Source organism: Aulonocara sp. 'chitande type north' Nkhata Bay, linkage group LG11 (assembly GCF_057382095.1).
Source record: "Aulonocara sp. 'chitande type north' Nkhata Bay isolate Kocher_YH1m ecotype deep benthic linkage group LG11, A_spYH_male_GT1.1, whole genome shotgun sequence".
Taxonomy (NCBI): Eukaryota; Metazoa; Chordata; class Actinopteri; order Cichliformes; family Cichlidae; genus Aulonocara; species Aulonocara sp. 'chitande type north' Nkhata Bay.
Window position 1 is genome coordinate 4,866,575 of NC_141354.1, and position 13,423 is coordinate 4,879,997.

Sequence of the window (13,423 nt, forward strand, 5' to 3'; positions counted from 1 at the left end):
GTCTGGACTTCTTTAAGTTGCTTGAAGACGTTTCACCTCTCATCCGAGAAGCTTCTTCAGTTCTAAGGTCAAATGGTGGAGAGTCCCAGATATAAACCTAGTGGGAGTGACCCTCCACAGAGGGACAAAAGGACCCCCTGATGATCCTCTAATCGCCTGAGCCAAGGTGGGAAACTGGGCGTGGGTCCCAATCAGCCAGGGTTTCGGGTGAGTTCATTGTGAAACCTGGCCCCACCTTATCATGTGAATTCCTGAGGTCAGATGGCCCAGGATGTGAGTGGGCGTTAAGGCGTCTGGGGAGGGAACTCAAAACTGGATTATAGATGGCAGAGAGTTGGTGTCGTAAACCCCCGCCTCTGTTCAAAGATGGTCGCTCACAGTGGACATAGATGGCTTCTTTCACTCCTCTTTCAAACCATCTGTCCTCTCTGTCCAAAATGTGAACATTGGCATCCTCGAAAGAGTGTCCTTTATCCTTAAGATGCAGATGGACTGCTGAGTCTTGTCCTGTGGAGGTGGCTCTTCTGTGTTGTGCCATGCGCTTGTGAAGTGGCTGTTTGGTCTCTCCAATGTAGAGGTCTGAGCATTCCTCGCTGCACTGTACAGCATACACCACATTGTTAAGTTTGTGTTTTGGCGTTTTGTCTTTCGGGTGAACCAGTTTCTGTCTGAGCGTGTTGCTGGGTCTGAAATACACTGGGATGTCATGCTTGGAGAAAACTCTCCTGAGTTTCTCTGATACACCGGCTACATAGGGGATGACAATGTTGTTGCGTCTGTCCTTCTTATCCTCCCTCGCTGGTGTCTGGTCTTCTTTTCTGTGCCTCTTTGCTGACTTTAAGAACGCCCATTTAGGATAGCCGCACGTTTTGAGTGCTTCCTTTACATGTGTGTGTTCCTTCTTCTTTCCTTCAGGCTTAGAGGGAACATGTTCTGCCCGGTGGTGTAGGGTCCTGATTACTCCAAGTTTGTGTTCCAAAGGGTGATGGGAGTCAAAGAGGAGGTACTGGTCCGTGTGTGTGGGCTTCCGGTAAACTTCGATGTTGAGGTTGCCGTTCTCTTCAATGTGCACAGCGCAGTCCAGGAAAGGCAGACAGTTGTCCTTTGTGTCTTCCCTGGTGAACTTGATGTTTTTATCCACAGCGTTAATGTGCGCAGTGAAGGATTCCACTTCTTGTGTCTTGATGTTGACCCAGGTGTCGTCTACATATCTGTACCAGTGGCTGGGTACTCTTCCTTTGAAAGAGCCAAGAGCCTTCCTTTCCACTTCCTCCATGTAAAGGTTGGCTACAATAGGTGACACGGGGGAGCCCATGGCACAGCCATGTTTTTGTCTGTAAAAGCCTTCGTTGTACTTGAAATATGTAGTGGTGAGGCAGAGGTCTAACAGTGTGCAGATCTGATCGGGTGTGAAGTTGGTCCTGTCCTCCAAGGAGCTGTCTTCTTGTAGTCGTTTTCTGACAGTCTCCACGGCCTCCGTGGTGGGTATGCAAGTGAAGAGAGAGACTACATCAAAGGACACCATGGTTTCATCTGGATCCAGGGTAAGTTTCTGGACCTTGTCGGTGAAGTCGGTGGAGTTCTTGATGTGGTGTGGGGTGTTCCCCACGAGAGGCGCAAGGATGGTAGCAAGGTGTTTAGCAATGTTGTAAGTGGCTGAGTTTATGCTACTGACTATGGGTCTGAGTGGGACAGCTTCCTTGTGGATCTTAGGAAGTCCATAGATGCAGGGTATGGCATCCCCTGGGTAAAGGCGGTGATATTTAAGGCGGTCAATAATTTTGTCCTTTTCAAAGTCTTGAAGGCAAGCTATAACTTTCTTTTTGTAGCTGCTTGTGGGGTCTCGCTTTAGGGCTTCGTAGGTATTGTTGTCACTGAGGAGAGTAGTGATCTTTGTATGGTAATCTGTAGTGTTTAGGACCACGGTGCATCTTCCCTTATCAGCTGGTAAAACAGTGATGTTGTGGTCTTTGCTCAGGGAAGCGACGGCCTTCTTTTCCTGTATTGTGAGGTTGGATGGAGGGACTTTGGCACTGGAGAGGGTGGCTGAGACTTTCATCCTGATTTGCTCTGCTTCTGTCTGTGATAATTTATTAATCCGTATGGCAGATTCTTTCAAATTCAAATTTTATTTGTCACGCACACACAACCATACACAGTATGACATTCTGTGGCTGTGATGAGGTCCACTATGGGCAACTGTTGTGGAGAAATGGCAAAATTGAGTCCTTTGGCTAATACTCTCTTTTCAGGTTCAGTGGGAATCCTGTCTGAAAAGTTCTTCACCCATTTCTCCTGACTGGCATCAGGTGTGTTTTCTTCTCTGGGTTGTGTAGGTTCAGGATGAGGAGTGTGTGTTTTTGAAAGCAAGGTGTGAAATTTCCTGCGTTGTCTTTCTTTTCCTTTAGAGTGTTGGGCCCGCTGAGCTTTGTCCACAAACTTGTAAACCTCTTCTAAGATTGGAGAGGGTAGAAGGATTTCCAGTTCCTGCAGGGTCTGGCTGATCTTGATCTGGAGGGCATCTATGGTGAAATGGACCTGTCTTATCCTTTCACTTAAAAGGTGATTTTGTGCTCTCTGTAGAATCAAGTCTGCTCTGTATCCCCTGACAGTGAATCTAAGGCGCAGGCTCTTAGGAACAACTCTGCTTTGTCTACATCTTAGGTTGAAACGGAGATGGTTCCTATAATCCGCTAGTTTCTTTGATTCCCTTTCATACTCCCGTACCAGTTGAAGGGTGTTCCTCCCAAAATGTATGGCAATATGTCTGTGAAGGTTCTCAGTCATCCAGGTCATCGTAGTCAAAGGAGCTTACAAAGAAAAGCGTCTGGACTTCTTTAAGTTGCTTGAAGACGTTTCACCTCTCATCCGAGAAGCTTCTTCAGTTCTAAGGTCAAATGGTGGAGAGTCCCAGATATAAACCTGGTGGGAGTGACCCCCCACAAATTTCACACCTTGCTTTCAAAAACACACACTCCTCATCCTGAACCTACACAACCCAGAGAAGAAAACACACCTGATGCCAGTCAGGAGAAATGGGTTAAGAACTTTTCAGACAGGATTCCCACTGAATCTGAAAAGAGAGTATTAGCCAAAGGACTCAATTTTGCCATTTCTCCACAACAGATGCCCATAGTGGACCTCATCACAGCCACAGAATCTGCCATACGGATTAATAAATTATCACAGACAGAAGCAGAGCAAATCAGGATGAAAGTCTCAGCCACGCTCTCCAGTGCCAAAGTCCCTCCATCCAACCTCACAATACAGGAAAAGAAGGCCGTCGCTTCCCTGAGCAAAGACCACAACATCACTGTTTTACCAGCTGATAAGGGAAGATGCACCGTGGTCCTAAACACTACAGATTACCATACAAAGATCACTACTCTCCTCAGTGACAACAATACCTACGAAGCCCTAAAGCGAGACCCCACAAGCAGCTACAAAAAGAAAGTTATAGCTTGCCTTCAAGACTTTGAAAAGGACAAAATTATTGACTGCCTTACATATCACCGCCTTTACCCAGGGGATGCCATACCCTGCATCTATGGACTTCCTAAAATCCACAAGGAAGCTGTCCCACTCAGACCCATAGTCAGTAGCATAAACTCAGCCACTTACAACATTGCTAAACACCTTGCTACCATCCTTGCGCCTCTCGTGGGGAACACCCCACACCACATCAAGAACTCCACCGACTTCACCGACAAGGTCCAGAAACTTACCCTGGATCCAGATGAAACCATGGTGTCCTTTGATGTAGTCTCTCTCTTCACTTGCATACCCACCACGGAGGCCGTGGAGACTGTCAGAAAACGACTACAAGAAGACAGCTCCTTGGAGGACAGGACCAACTTCACACCCGATCAGATCTGCACACTGTTAGACCTCTGCCTCACCACTACATACTTCAAATACAACGAGGGCTTCTACAGACAAAACCGTGGCTGTGCCATGGGCTCCCCCGTGTCACCTATTGTAGCAACCTTTACATGGAGGAAGTGGAAAGGAAGGCTCTTGGCTCTTTCAAAGGAAGAGTAACCAGCCACTGGTACAGATATGTGGACGACACCTGGGTCAAAATCAAGACACAAGAAGTGGAATCCTTCACTGCGCACATTAACGCTGTGGATAAAAACATCAAGTTCACCAGGGAAGACACAAAGGACAACTGTCTGCCTTTCCTGGACTGCGCTGTGCACATTGAAGAGAACAGCAAACTCAACATCGAAGTTTACCGGAAGCCCACACACACGGACCAGTACCTCCTCTTTGACTCCCATCACCCTCTGGAACACAAACTCGGAGTAATTAGGACCCTACACCACCGGGCAGAACATGTTCCCTCTAAGCCTGAAGGAAAAAAGAAGGAACACACACATGTAAAGGAAGCACTCAAAACGTGCGGCTATCCTAAATGGGCGTTCTTAAAGTCAGCAAAGAGGCACAGAAAAGAAGACCAGACACCAGCGAGGGAGGAAAAGAAGGACAGACGCAACAACATTGTCATCCCCTATGTAGCCGGTGTATCAGAGAAACTCAGGAGAGTTTTCTCCAAGCATGACATCCCAGTGTATTTCAGACCCAGCAACACGCTCAGACAGAAACTGGTTCACCCGAAAGACAAAACGCCAAAACACAAACTTAACAATGTGGTGTATGCTGTACAGTGCAGCGAGGAATACTCAGACCTCTACATTGGAGAGACCAAACAGCCACTTAACAAGCGCATGGCACAGAAGAGCCACCTCCACAGGACAAGACTCAGCTGTCCATCTGCATCTTAAGGATAAAGGACACTCTTTCGAGGGTGCCAATGTTCACATTTTGGACAGAGAGGACAGATGGTTTGAAAGAGGAGTGAAAGAAGCCATCTATGTCCACTGTGAGCGACCATCTTTGAACAGAGGCGGGGGTTTACGACACCAACTCTCTGCCATCTATAATCCAGTTTTGAGATCCTTTCCAGACGCCTTAACGCCCACTCACATGCTGGGCCATCTGACCTCAGGAATTTGCATGATAAGGTGGGGCCAGGTTTCACAATGAACTCACCCGAAACCCTGGCTGATTGGGACCCACGCCCAGTTTCCCACCTTGGCTCAGGCGATTAGAGGATCATCAGGGGGTCCTTTTGTCCCTCTGTGGGGGGTCACTCCCACTGGGTTTATATCTGGGACTCTCCACCATTTGACCTTAGAAGTGAAGAAGCTTCTCGGATGAGAGGTGAAACGTCTTCAAGCAACTTAAAGAAGTCCAGACGCTTTTCTTTGCAAGCTCCTTTGAATATAGACATATATGGACGGCGTCAATGCATTTGCGCGGTTAGCTCATTAACGGGTTGATGCGGTCCAGCCCCACGCACAGGGCAATCCGCAGTAACAGGTTAATGGAGATTTGCCTCGTTAATGTAGTTATGGTGTTAATGTCATTTTAACTAGATTAACGCTGACAGCACTAAGATATATATAAAAGCTCTGAGGTGTAAACGGGTGTGATTGTGAGCCACACCCGTTTTCACACCGTGGCTCAGGTGATTAGGCAGAGGAACAATCAGGGGTCCAGGACCCTCTTTGGGACACTTCCAATAGGGCTTGAAAACCTGGAACTCTCCACCAATTGCTCTTAGAATTGAAGAAGCTTCTCGGATGAGAGGTGAAACATTTTCAAGAAACTTTACTTTCCAAACTCATTAGAGATATTTCTAGATAATGAGCACACTTTTTCAAGTTAGCTTTAATAGGTTATTAATGTGTATATAATGTCTCCAAAAGTTGATGCTGTTCATCTGGACATAGCTTTTTGTGGGAGAAACGTTTCGTCACTCATCCAAGTGACTTCTTCAGTCTCAGCTGACTGCATGTTTCCCTAATCAACTTTTGGAGATTTACTTACCTGGATGATTGAGCATGCATCAAGATGAAGATGTATATAATGTGTTTATAAAGTTGATTTCACTATAGTGAATCCACTGCCATGTTTATGTTCATGGCGTTTTGGCCACATCTCTCTTTAAAGTGAGAATTTTATGGTCAGAGAGACTTTACCTTGGATACATAAAGGATTCTCGAAATAGAAATGAAATTGTTGTTGGAGTTTTTGAAGGAGGGTTTAAACATAGACTGTTTTGGTTTGTTTTTTGTACAGTGTGTAGTGTTTTTACCAAATGATCATAAACATAAGGAAGGTGGAAAAAACACAATTTGTTTCTTTTCTCTTTTTTCCTCTCTTCTATAAATTGGCTTACTCCTTTCTCAGATCTCATGTGAATGAGCTTTATCTACTTGATTAATTCACCATGGTTGCATGAGCTGTTCCTCCCATCTGTTGTAATACTAATGCAAAATAATTCAGACATGTATAGCCTGGGGACAAGAAGATCTGTGACACATCCATGTAAAAAGCCACTGTCAAAAGCAGTATTACCTTTAATAAGATGTAATTTTATTACCTAACAAGGTGTGTGTTTACTTATTAAATCATTTAAAGGTGTTGTAGCAACAGGCCATAGGGAATGCCTATGACTCGAAGAAGAGAGACGTATCACTGCTTCGAATAATATCCTGCAAAGACACTAACATAATAAACCACCATTAGATATATGTTTTGCAGAAGACAATAGTTAACCAACTAAAGTAGTTTGAACCAAGAAAAGGCAAACAAAAAACAGACAAACTGTGATTGGGAAGCTTGCACGTCTGAGAGTGCGGTCTATTGAATTGACTGAGGCTGATGATAAGTCTTACCAAAGCGTTCCATTCCAGTCATGCATTTTAAACATCTCACACTGAATGTGTGGATAGAATATGTTTTCTCTGAGAGACTTCCAGTGCAGTGATGGAGGTAGCTGCGTGAAACTTCTGCTCCCGGCCCGTTTTATGTCAAAGCCTCTGAAATTCCAAATATTAACAAGATAAACAGCTGAAAGTGAATAACTAGGAAGGGGCTATGGTGAAGGATAAATGCTGCAAGACGAAAACCAAGAAACGAGTCGAAACTACGACAGTGATGGATACTGATGAAAGTGAAGTCAACGAGGAGGGCGACATTTTGGCTAGTGCTGAGGCCACTGCTAGCAGAAATGCCGAAAGGAATTAGGGCGACAGGGTTGATCTGAGAGCGATACTAATGGAAATTAAGGACTTCAGAAAAGAAAACACGCAACAGTTTGAAGAAGTCAAGGCCGAAATATGCAAAACCAACATAAGACTCGAGGAAGCGGAGGGACGTATCGTGGACACGGAGGAATGGGTTGAAATGGTGGAGGACGTGGTATTTAGCTACTTAATCTACAATCCAAGCTTGCGTCTCAGTTCGCCGATCAAGAAGTGCGCTCCCGCCGAAATAATGTCAGGATATATGGAGTAGTGGAGAACAAAGAGAAAAGTGCGCCCACTATGATAGACTTTGTTGAAAATCTTCTGAGGGAGAACCTGAAACTCCCCTCGACTTTGAACTTAGACACTGAGTGAGCACATCGTGCCCTTGCTGCGTCCCCAGCACCCCCCCCCCCCCCCCCCCCCCCCCCGGATGGTACCCCGCCTCGGTCCATCATTGTTCACTTTTTGAGTTACAAGACTAAGGAGGAAATACTCAAAAAGGCATGGCAAATGAAGGGATTTCAGTGGAAAGGTAAACAGATTAATATGGACCAAGACTACGCTCCCGACGTCCTCAAACAGAGAAAGGCATACACAGAAGCTAAGATGGACAACAGGAGACTCTGACAGCGCTGAACAGCTCCTTCAGTGGCTGCGGCACCCACGGTGTGGGACGGAGAGATTTCACAGGTCTTTCCTCCCCACGGCTGTCAGACTCCACAACAAAGACTCCAACTGATCAACACACACATCCACACATGTGCATTAAAACTAAGTGCAATACTCTTTTTCTGACAAAGTTGTATTTTTACTCAGTTGTATAAAGCATTTGCATTCTATTTTTATCCTATTGTATATTTTATTCTACTGTATATAGTATTTTATTTTATTCTATTCTGTACAGTTGTGTACAGTATTTTATTCTTATTGTATTCTAATTTTTGCTATATAACTTTTGCACTGTCCACTTCCTGCTGTGACAAAACAAATTTCCCACGTGTGGGACTAACAAAGGTTATCTTATTTTATCTTATCTTTTGAGAACCCTAAAACAGTGAGGGATACGCTTCCAGACACCGTTTCCTGCTAAACTTTGAGCATTCTACCTGGATCGAACAGCATTCTACAATACCGCTGAAGAGGCGACGAAGGACATGTTCGACAGGGGCCTCCCAATAGCGATCTACAAGCCCCCAGAGTCGCCGTTGGCACAGATCAAGAAACTGGCACGGCCCACGAAAGGGAACAAGAGAGAAAAGCGATCCACACTGAAGCGCCCGAGTCAAATGGACTCTGTGTCAGTCAAGGAGAGACTGCAATTGTATAGAAGGGACCCGCAATAAATGCATCACTATTACAAGTAAGATGTCGACGCATATTAACCAGCTACAGGTAAAATAACTTATCCTTTCCGAATTGCCTGCTTTTTATTTATTTTAATTATTGCTTTTGTAAACTCTGCTGACTTCGGGCAAAAAGAGACAATATAATGATAAGGGAAGCGAAATGCACAATATTTAGAGCTACCGCCTTGTTGTAATTAAGAGGCTGGGAGTACTGCCTCATGCAGGGTGGGAGAATTGCACAAGGACGTCTTCCAATCAGGGGGCCCACTCTAGAGTGGGTGGCGGTCCCCTTTAAGGACTTATTACACCAGATCTTACAGGGTTTCCTTATTTATTTTTCCCCCCTTTCTTGTCAAATTTTCATCATTGGTTCTATTGTTATCCTGTTAGCTGTGGTTCTGTGCAGCACTGTTCAGACAATGTGGCATTCCTAGGCTTATTTCGACAATAATGTTCCACCTTAAAAATGGAAAACACTGTTAATATCATCTCCTTTAATGGAATAGTTAGCCCACAAAAAAGAGCCAAGATACTGTCTAAACTAGCCCTACTACAGGAAACGCTCTTGTCAGACCAAGAACACAAAAAAACTGGAGTGAGGCTTTAATAAACATGTTTATTCATCATCATATAAGTCCGGACACCGCAGAGGAGTTGCAATATTGGTATCACAACAGACTTGTTTTGAATTTTTATCTGACAAAAGAGATAGGGAGGGCTGATATGTACTGGTAAAAGGGAGAATTGACAGTTTTCTGGTGACAATTCTTAATATATACGCTCCCCCTGGGAGCGACCGGAGTTTCTATAAGCACATGTTTGAGCTGATGGCATCTGAAACACAAGGAATGCTGATATGTGGAGGGGACATGAATATCCCAGCCCATACTAAATAATGAGGACCAGATTGAAAATTTCTCTAAAAGTTCTCTAAACCTCCCGAAGGTCTCAGAACAGGAGAACAGCATGTTAACTAAAGAAATTATGGATAAAGAAATCAGTGTTGCAATTGCAAGACTAAAGCCGCACAAGACCCCTGGCATGGATGGTTTCACTGGTGAATGGTATAAGACCTACAAGGAGGAATTAACTCCTAGGCTGAAGGCAGTGTGCAACTGGGTCCTTAAAGGAGGGGAGGTCCCTCACCATCATGTCTGTTGTTCCTAAGGAAGGAAAAGATAAATTGAACTGTGGGCACTATTACCAATATCAGTATTAAACCTGGATTATAAAGCATACACATCCATAATAGCCAAACGACTTAATAATGTTATACCCAAACGTATTAATCTGGATCAAACCGGGTTTATCCGTCAGAGGCAGACCCAAGACAGTATTAGAAGGACTCTCCACGTCATATATCACTTTAAAAGGAATAATCTAGAGGCAATGCTGATGGGTTTAGATGCTGAAAAAGCATTTGACTCAGTAAGATGGTCATTTCTCTATAAAGTTCTAGATAAGTTTGGATTTCATCAGATAGTCACTGAGACAATTCAAACAATTTACAACAAACCAACAGCAAAAATTCAAATAAACAGCAGCCTATCAAAACCATTTATCTTTGAAAGATTATGCCGACAGGGTTGCCCACTATCTCCGATCCTATTTGCTTTGTTCATCGATCCCCTTAGTCAATATATAAGACAAGATAACCAAGTTAAAGTGATCAATGTCCAGGGAGATTATCAGAAGCGCTCTCTTTTTGCCGATGACATTTTAATCTACCTAGGCCACAGAGTGAATCTCTACCCAGAACAATGACAATATTAGAGGAATTTGGGTCATTATCAGGCAAGTTATGACCTTCAACTTCCAACCTGGGGTTGAACTTAAAAAGAAGTGCAATCTCAAATGGGGCAAAGACTCCATAAAATATCTTGGGATGATATTATGCAGAGACGATAAAATGCTTTTTGAACTACGGCCCATTAAACACAAAAAATGAAGTCGGATTTAATGAGGTGAAGCCTCATTCCAACTTTGGGCCTAATTAACAGGATAGTATCAATGAAGATTAGCATTCTATCACGCCTGCTTTATCTTTTCCAAACTCGCCCCATTGAAATCCCAAAACAACAATTCGTGGAATGGGACAAGATAGTTTCCCACTATTTATGGTTGGGGAAAAAAACAGGGTAAGATACAGTACACTACAATTACCAAAGGACAAGGGCGGTCTATCTTTACCATGTCTGAAGGACTATTATTATTCTGCCCAGCCATTAGTTTGTTTATGTGATTCTTTGTTTAAATCTCAGTGGAAAGACATAGAAGAACGAGCTACTCATGGCCAACCAATCCAAGCTATGATAGCGGATGGTAAACTAAAGTCGCATTTGAAAGATCCTGATAATCCCTGGATAAAATCAACTTTTAAGATCTGGAAGGACGTGTGCAGAGAGAACAAGCTAAACAAGGCAGAATTGATGCAAAGACGGTGTGCTTTTGATACAGGGTTCCCACCCAACCAGGGTGACATAAGATTTCGAGAATGAAAATTGAAAGGCCTTATTTCATATTTGACATTCAATCATGAGGGGGAACTACCAGATTTTCAGAGGCAACACAGGTTTAAACAATTAAGATTCCTTTAGATACTTACAGATAAGAAACAGACTTTAGGAAATTGTAGGGCCCAGTTGGGAAAAGGGAAACAGAATTCTAAATACATTTCAAATGGCTTATAACGTTAACACTGTGGTTCGGAAGGTTGTTGTAAAGCTCTATCAAAGATTTCAAGAAAATAAATCTACCAGTACTTTGTATGTTTAAAAGAATGGGAGAAAGAAACAAGCTCAATGATGGAGGACAAAGGTTGGGACCTGTTATGTAAAGTGCAATGGGAAACAACCTGCTCATCCAATTGGAGAGAGTTTGGCTGGAAAAATATAATTTGTTTCTTTCTTACCCCAGACCAACAAAGCCATCAAAATGTAAGTTCAGCCTGCTGGAGATTATGTGGCAATCAAAGGCAAATCACTACCATTTATTCTGGTCCTTCCCCAAAGTTAATTCATTCTGGCAAGATATTCATAAATGCTTGGAAAAGATTGTAAGTGCCCAACTCCCCTTTGATTTCTTACATATGTACTTAGGCCAGGAACCCCTAAATATAACCACTCCAGCAGATAAATGCCTACTGAGAATTATTACAATGTCAGCTAAGAAAACATTGACTAGGCATTGGCTGCAACCAAACGTACCGGGAATACAAGAACTTTACAATACTGTGTACCAAATATTCGTAATGGAGAGGCTTACTATGTCTTTGCGGCTTCAAAGAGACAGATTGGAGGCACCTGTAGCTCAGGCAGTAGAGCAGGTCATCTACTGATTGGAAGGATGGTGGTTCGATTCCTGACTTCCCCTAGTCTGCATGCCAAATATCCTTGGGCAAGATACTAGCTTTTTGATGCATCCATCGAAGTATGACTGTGTGTGAACGTTAGTTAGAGAATGTGCTTGTGCAAATGGGTGAATGAACAAGTTGTGTAAAGTGCTTTGAGTGCTCAGAAGAGTAGAAAAGTGCCATATAAGAACCAGTCCATTTACCATTACAGATTCAACAAACTCTGGTCCAGATGGACCCAGTACATTAAAGAGCTAAGAAGTGATTTTTTTAAAAATGACTCTCCTTACCTAGGTAAGCAACTATAAGGTGGACATCACACCAAGATTGGATCAACTGCCTGCACTTGTCCAGCTGGGTGTGTGTTTGTTTGTTTGTTTTTTGATGATTTTTTTTTGTTTGCTTCTTCTTTGGTGCTATTGTTTGTTGGTTTTGATTGTTTGTTTGTTTCTTTCCCTATTATGAAAATGTTGTCCAGATATATATATTCCAAATAAACACTCTATATACAGGGGGAGGGTGGGGGAGAAAAACAACTGGGAACTATTGCTTACATCTGACTACAGTTTTGAGAAATTGAAATTCTGTTGGATATATTGACTGACAATGTATATGGCTATTTGATCTTTCTCCCCGTGTTTGTTGTAAAGTTCCTTGTGTTAATTCTTTGTACAAGATCACCAATAAAAACTACAAATATAAAAAAAGGAATATGTTTTCTCAGTGGATAACAATAGCCTTTTGCAACTGCGTGTACTTAATGCTCAAGGAGAATAAAAGCAAGGCTTCAAGGTTCACAAAAAGGAGTAGAGCTCAAATGGTGTCAGAATAGGACTTTATCACATGTGATCCTGGTAATAACCCAAACCCTAGGAATTTAAACAAGTAGCATCTCTAAACTACTTATCATGTAGGGCAACAAGGCCGAACTCTAGGGTAAGACATCAGCATTTCCCAGAGGATGAAGGGAACATCCTATTTAATGACACCGGTCTCCACCTTAAAAGGCCGGCAATGTTCTGTTCCACAAAGAGATTCTCAACCTAACTACTTGTTTGTTTCTTTGGAGGAAAAGAGCCTAATCATACCTTAAAGGTGTGAGTCTAAATATCATGATACCTTTATAGAATAGAATAGAATAGAATAGAATAGAATAGAATAGAATAGAATGCCTTTATTGTCACTATACAGTTGTACAATGAGATACAGAGCATCTCCTACTCAGTGTAAACATGCTGGGGGGGCACAGTTCTGCAGCGCTATGTACATATGGACAGTGTTAACAGAGGGAAAAACATATATAAACATATATATATATATATATATATATATATATATATATATATATATATATATATATATATATATATATATATATATATATATATATTGTTCCCTTGCCGTTATGGGATGCAACCCATAACGGCAATGCTCAGTGGCTAGAGGATCTGAGGGCAGACCACAGCGACCTCCCTGAACAGGGTCCAGTAACCATCACAGTGGCAGATATCCAAGAAAGGGTCTCCAGTATGAAGAGTTGGACAGCACCAGGGCCCGACATGGTTCACGCCTACTGGCTGAAGAAGCTGACTGCACTCCACGAGCGTCTGGCAGCACAAATGAAC

At 43.0% G+C, this 13,423-nt stretch overlaps 1 protein-coding gene across 3 annotated transcripts in view; it reads right to left on the bottom strand.

Annotated features, from left to right (window-relative positions):
- grik2 (glutamate receptor, ionotropic, kainate 2) overlaps positions 1-13,423 on the bottom strand; it is a 346,386-nt gene that overhangs the window by 54,112 nt on the left and 278,851 nt on the right. The window lies entirely within an intron of this gene.